Here is a 6,727-nt window from a genome sequence, read left to right on the forward strand (position 1 = left end):
TAAAATCTTTTTGCTTTGAAGAAGAAAGATCTCGCTGACTCAAATAAGTTCATCAGATGAAAACCAATAAAAATTGACAAGAACGACGAAAAGTTCTTGTATTTTAAGATAAAATCTGACGCTATTAATGAAAAAACTTCTCCCTCGCTGAAATATGTTCATTTGCTGAAAATCAACAAAACCACGAAAAGTTCTTGTATTTGAAGACAAAATCTTTTTGCTTTGAAGAAGAAAGATCTAGCTGACTGAAATAAGTTCACTGGATGAAAACCAACAAAAATTGACAAGAACCACGAAAAGTTCTTGTATTTTAAGATAAAATCTGACGCTATTAAAGAAAAAACTTCTCGCTCGCTGAAATATGTTCATTTGCTGAAAATCAACAAAACCACGAAAAGTTCTTGTATTTGAAGATAAAATCTTTTTGCTTTGAAGAAGAAAGATCTCGCTGACTGAAATAAGTTCATTGGATGAAAATCAACAAAAATTGACAAGAACCACGAAAAGTTCTTGTATTTTAGCATAAAATCTTACGCTATTATAGAAAAAACTTCTGCCTCGCTGAAATATGTTCATTTGCTGAAAACCAACAAAACCACGAAACGTTCTTGTATTTGAAGATAAAATCTTTTTGCTTTGAAGAAGAAAGATCTAGCTGACTGAAATAAGTTCATTTGATGAAAATCAACAAAAATTGACAAGAACCACGAAAAGTTTTTGTGTTTTAAGATAAAATCTGCGGCTATTAAAGAAAAAACTTCTCGCTCGCTGAAATATGTTCATTTGCTGAAAATCAACAAAACCACGAAAAGTTCTTGTATTTGAAGATAAAATCTTTTTGCTTTGAAGAAGAAAGATCCAGCTGACTGAAATAAGTTCATGAGATCAAAACCAACAAAAATTGACAAGAACCACGAAAAGTTCTTGTATTTTAAGATAAAATCTGGCGCAATTAAAGAAAAAACTTCTCGCTCGCTGAAATATGTTCATTTGCTGAAAATCAACAAAACCACGAAACGTTCTTGTATTTTAAGATAAAATCTTTTTGCTTTGAGGAAGAAAGATCTCGCTGACTGAAATAAGTTCATTGGATGAAAACCAACAAAAATTGACAAGAACCACGAAAAGTTCTTTGATTTTAGGATAAAATCTGACGCTATCAAAGAAAAAACTTCTACCTCGCTGACATATGTTCAGTGGCTGAAAACCAACAAAGCCACGAAAAGTTCTTGTATTTGAAGATAAAATCTTTTTGCTTTCAAGAAGAAAGAACCAGCTGACTGAAATAAGTTCATTGGATGAAAACCAACAAAAATTGACAAGAACCACGAAAAGTTCTTGTATTTTAAGATGAAATCTGACGCTATTAAAGAAAAAACTTCTCGCTCGCTGAAATATGTTCATTTGCTGAAAATCAACAAAACCACGAAAAGTTCTTGTATTTGAAGATAAAATCTTTTTGCTTTGAAGAAGAAAGATCTCGCTGACTGAAATAAGTTCATCAGATGAAAACCAATAAAAATTGACAAGAACGACGAAAAGTTCTTGTATTTTAAGATAAAATCTGACGCTATTAATGAAAAAACTTCTCCCTCGCTGAAATATGTTCATTTGCTGAAAATCAACAAAACCACGAAAAGTTCTTGTATTTGAAGACAAAATCTTTTTGCTTTGAAGAAGAAAGATCTAGCTGACTGAAATAAGTTCATTTGATGAAAATCAACAAAAATTGACAAGAACCACGAAAAGATTTTGTATTTTAAGATAAAATCTGACGCCATTAAAGAAAAAACTTCTAGCTCGCTGAAATATGTTCATTTGCTGAAAATCAACAAAATCACCAAAAGTTGTTGTATTTGAAGATAAAATCTTTTTGCTTTGAAGAAGAAAGATCCAGCTGACTGGAATAAGTTCATTGGATGAAAACCAACAAAAATTGACAAGAACCAAGAAAAGTTCTTCTATTTTAGGATAAAATCTGACGCTATGAAAGAAAAAACTTCTCGCTCGCTGAAATATGTTCATTTGCTGAAAATCAACAAAATCACGAAAAGTTATGCATTTGAAGATAAAATCTTTTTGATTTGAAGAAGAAAGATCTAGCTGACTGAAATAAGTTCATAAGATGAAAACCAACAAAAATTGACAAGAGCCACGAAAAGTTTTTGTATTTTAAGATGAAATCTGACGCTATTAAAGAAAAAACTTCTCCCTCACTGAAATATGTTCATTTGCTGAAAATCAACAAAACCACGAAAAATTCTTGTATTTGAAGATAAAATCTTTTTGCTTTCAAGAAGAAAGATCGAGCTGACTGAAATAAGTTCATTGGATGAAAACCAACAAAAATTGACAAGAAACACGAAAAGTTTTTGTGTTTTAAGATAAAATCTGAAGCTATTGAAGAAAAAACTTCTCGCTCGCTGAAATATGTTCATTTGCTGAAAATCAACAAAACCACGAAAAGTTCTTGTATTTGAAGATAAAATCTTTTTGCTTTGAAGAAGAAAGATCTCGCTGACTGAAATAAGTTCATTGGATGAAAACCAACAAAAATTGACAAGAACCACGAAAAGTTCTTGTATTTTAGGATAAAATCTGACGCTATCAAAGAAAAAACTTCTACCTCGCTGACATATGTTCATTGGCTGAAAACCAACAAAACCACGAAAAGTTCTTGTATTTGAAGATAAAATCTTTTTGCTTTGAAGAAGAAAGATCTCGCTGACTGAAATAAGTTCATTGGATGAAAACCAACAAAAATTGACAAGAACCACGAAAAGTTCTTGTATTTTAGGATAAAATCTGACGCTATTAAAGAAAAAACTTCTCGCTCGCTGAAATATGTTCATTTGCTGAAAACCAACAAAACCACGAAAAGTTCTTGTATTTGAAGATAAAATCTTTTTGCTTTGAAGAAGAAAGATCTTGCTGACTGAAATAAGTTCACTGGATGAAAACCAACAAAAATTGACAAGAACCACGAAAAGTTCTTGTATTTTAAGATAAAATCTGACGCTATGAAAGAAAAAACTTCTCGCTCGCTGAAATATGTTCATTTGCTGAAAATCAACAAAACCACGAAAAGTTCTTGTATTTGAAGATAAAATCTTTTTGCTTTGAAGAAGAAAGATCTAGCTGACTGAAATAAGTTCATTTGATGAAAATCAACAAAAATTGACAAGAACCACGAAAAGATTTTGTATTTTAAGATAAAATCTGACGCCATTAAAGAAAAAACTTCGAGCTCGCTGAAATATGTTCATTTGCTGAAAATCAACAAAATCACGAAAAGTTCTTGTATTTGAAGATAAAATCTTTTTGCTTTGAAGAAGAAAGATCCAGCTGACTGGAATAAGTTCATTGGATGAAAACCCACAAAAATTGACAAGAACCAAGAAAAGTTCTTCTATTTTAGGATAAAATCTGACGCTATGAAAGAAAAAACTTCTCGCTCGCTGAAATATGTTCATTTGCTGATAATCAACAAAATCACGAAAAGTTCTTGTATTTGAAGATAAAATCTTTTTGCTTTGAAGAAGAAAGATCTCGCTGACTGAAATAAGTTCACTGGATGAAAACCAACAAAAATTGACAAGAACCACGAAAAGTTCTTGTATTTTAAGATAAAATCTGCGGCTATTCAAGAAAAAACTTCTCGCTCGCTGAAATATGTTCATTTGCTGAAAATCAACAAAATCACGAAAAGTTATGCATTTGAAGATAAAACCTTTTTGCTTTGAAGAAGAAAGATCTAGCTGACTGAAATAAGTTCATTGGATGAAAACCAACAAAAATTGACAAGAGCCACGAAAAGTTTTTGTATTTTAAGATGAAATCTGACGCTATTAAAGAAAAAACTTCTCCCTCGCTGAAATATGTTCATTTGCTGAAAATCAACAAAACCACGAAAAATTCTTGTATTTGAAGATAAAATCTTTTTGCTTTCAAGAAGAAAGATCCAGCTGACTGAAATAAGTTCATTGGATGAAAACCAACAAAAATTGACAAGAAACACGAAAAGTTTTTGTGTTTTAAGATAAAATCTGAAGCTATTGAAGAAAAAACTTCTCGCTCGCTGAAATATGTTCATTTGCTGAAAATCAACAAAACCACGAAAAGTTCTTGTATTTGAAGATAAAATCTTTTTGCTTTGAAGAAGAAAGATCTCGCTGACTGAAATAAGTTCATTGGATGAAAACCAACAAAAATTGACAAGAACCACGAAAAGTTCTTGTATTTTAGCATAAAATCTTACGCTATTATAGAAAAAACTTCTCCCTCGCTGAAATATGTTCATTTGCTGAAAACCAACAAAACCACGAAACGTTCTTGTATTTGAAGATAAAATCTTTTTGCTTTGAAGAAGAAAGATCTAGCTGACTGAAATAAGTTCATTTGATGAAAATCAACAAAAATTGACAAGAACCACAAAAAGTTTTTGTGTTTTAAGATAAAATCTGCGGCTATTAAAGAAAAAACTTCTCGCTCGCTGAAATATGTTCATTTGCTGAAAATCAACAAAACCACGAAAAGTTCTTGTATTTGAAGATAAAATCTTTTTGCTTTGAAGAAGAAAGATCCAGCTGACTGAAATAAGTTCATGAGATCAAAACCAACAAAAATTGACAAGAACCACGAAAAGTTCTTGTATTTTAAGATAAAATCTGGCGCAATTAAAGAAAAAACTTCTCGCTCGCTGAAATATGTTCATTTGCTGAAAATCAACAAAACCACGAAAAGTTCTTGTATTTTAAGATAAAATCTTTTTGCTTTGAGGAAGAAAGATCTCGCTGACTGAAATAAGTTCATTGGATGAAAACCAACAAAAATTGACAAGAACCACGAAAAGTTCTTTTATTTTAGGATAAAATCTGACGCTATCAAAGAAAAAACTTCTACCTCGCTGACATATGTTCAGTGGCTGAAAACCAACAAAGCCACGAAAAGTTCTTGTATTTGAAGATAAAATCTTTTTGCTTTCAAGAAGAAAGAACCAGCTGACTGAAATAAGTTCATTGGATGAAAACCAACAAAAATTGACAAGAACCACGAAAAGTTCTTGTATTTTAAGATGAAATCTGACGCTATTAAAGAAAAAACTTCTCCCTCGCTGAAATATGTTCATTTGCTGAAAATCAACAAAACCACGAAAAGTTCTTGTATTTGAAGATAAAATCTTTTTGCTTTGAAGAAGAAAGATCTCGCTGACTGAAATAAGTTCATCAGATGAAAACCAATAAAAATTGACAAGAACGACGAAAAGTTCTTGTATTTTAAGATAAAATCTGACGCTATTAATGAAAAAACTTCTCCCTCGCTGAAATATGTTCATTTGCTGAAAATCAACAAAACCACGAAAAGTTCTTGTATTTGAAGACAAAATCTTTTTGCTTTGAAGAAGAAAGATCTAGCTGACTGAAATAAGTTCATTTGATGAAAATCAACAAAAATTGACAAGAACCACGAAAAGATTTTGTATTTTAAGATAAAATCTGACGCCATTAAAGAAAAAACTTCTAGCTCGCTGAAATATGTTCATTTGCTGAAAATCAACAAAATCACCAAAAGTTGTTGTATTTGAAGATAAAATCTTTTTGCTTTGAAGAAGAAAGATCCAGCTGACTGGAATAAGTTCATTGGATGAAAACCAACAAAAATTGACAAGAACCAAGAAAAGTTCTTCTATTTTAGGATAAAATCTGACGCTATGAAAGAAAAAACTTCTCGCTCGCTGAAATATGTTCATTTGCTGAAAATCAACAAAATCACGAAAAGTTCTTGTATTTGAAGATAAAATCTTTTTGCTTTGAAGAAGAAAGATCTCGCTGACTGAAATAAGTTCACTGGATGAAAACCAACAAAAATTGACAAGAACCACGAAAAGTTCTTGTATTTTAAGATAAAATCTGACGCTATTAAAGAAAAAACTTCTCGCTCGCTGAAATATGTTCATTTGCTGAAAATCAACAAAACCACGAAAAGTTCTTGTATTTGAAGATAAAATCTTTTTGCTTTGAAGAAGAAAGATCTCGCTGACTGAAATAAGTTCATTGGATGAAAATCAACAAAAATTGACAAGAACCACGAAAAGTTCTTGTATTTTAGCATAAAATCTTACGCTATTATAGAAAAAACTTCTCCCTCGCTGAAATATGTTCATTTGCTGAAAACCAACAAAACCACGAAACGTTCTTGTATTTGAAGATAAAATCTTTTTGCTTTGAAGAAGAAAGATCTAGCTGACTGAAATAAGTTCATTTGATGAAAATCAACAAAAATTGACAAGAACCACGAAAAGTTTTTGTGTTTTAAGATAAAATCTGCGGCTATGAAAGAAAAAACTTCTCGCTCGCTGAAATATGTTCATTTGCTGAAAATCAACAAAACCACGAAAAGTTCTTGTATTTGAAGATAAAATCTTTTTGCTTTGAAGAAGAAAGATCCAGCTGACTGAAATAAGTTCATGAGATCAAAACCAACAAAAATTGACAAGAACCACGAAAAGTTCTTGTATTTTAAGATAAAATCTGGCGCAATTAAAGAAAAAACTTCTCGCTCGCTGAAATATGTTCATTTGCTGAAAATCAACAAAACCACGAAACGTTCTTGTATTTTAAGATAAAATCTTTTTGCTTTGAGGAAGAAAGATCTCGCTGACTGAAATAAGTTCATTGGATGAAAACCAACAAAAATTGACAAGAACCACGAAAAGTTCTTTGATTTT

Source organism: Heptranchias perlo, unplaced genomic scaffold (genome assembly GCF_035084215.1).
Source record: "Heptranchias perlo isolate sHepPer1 unplaced genomic scaffold, sHepPer1.hap1 HAP1_SCAFFOLD_127, whole genome shotgun sequence".
NCBI lineage: Eukaryota > Metazoa > Chordata > Chondrichthyes > Hexanchiformes > Hexanchidae > Heptranchias > Heptranchias perlo.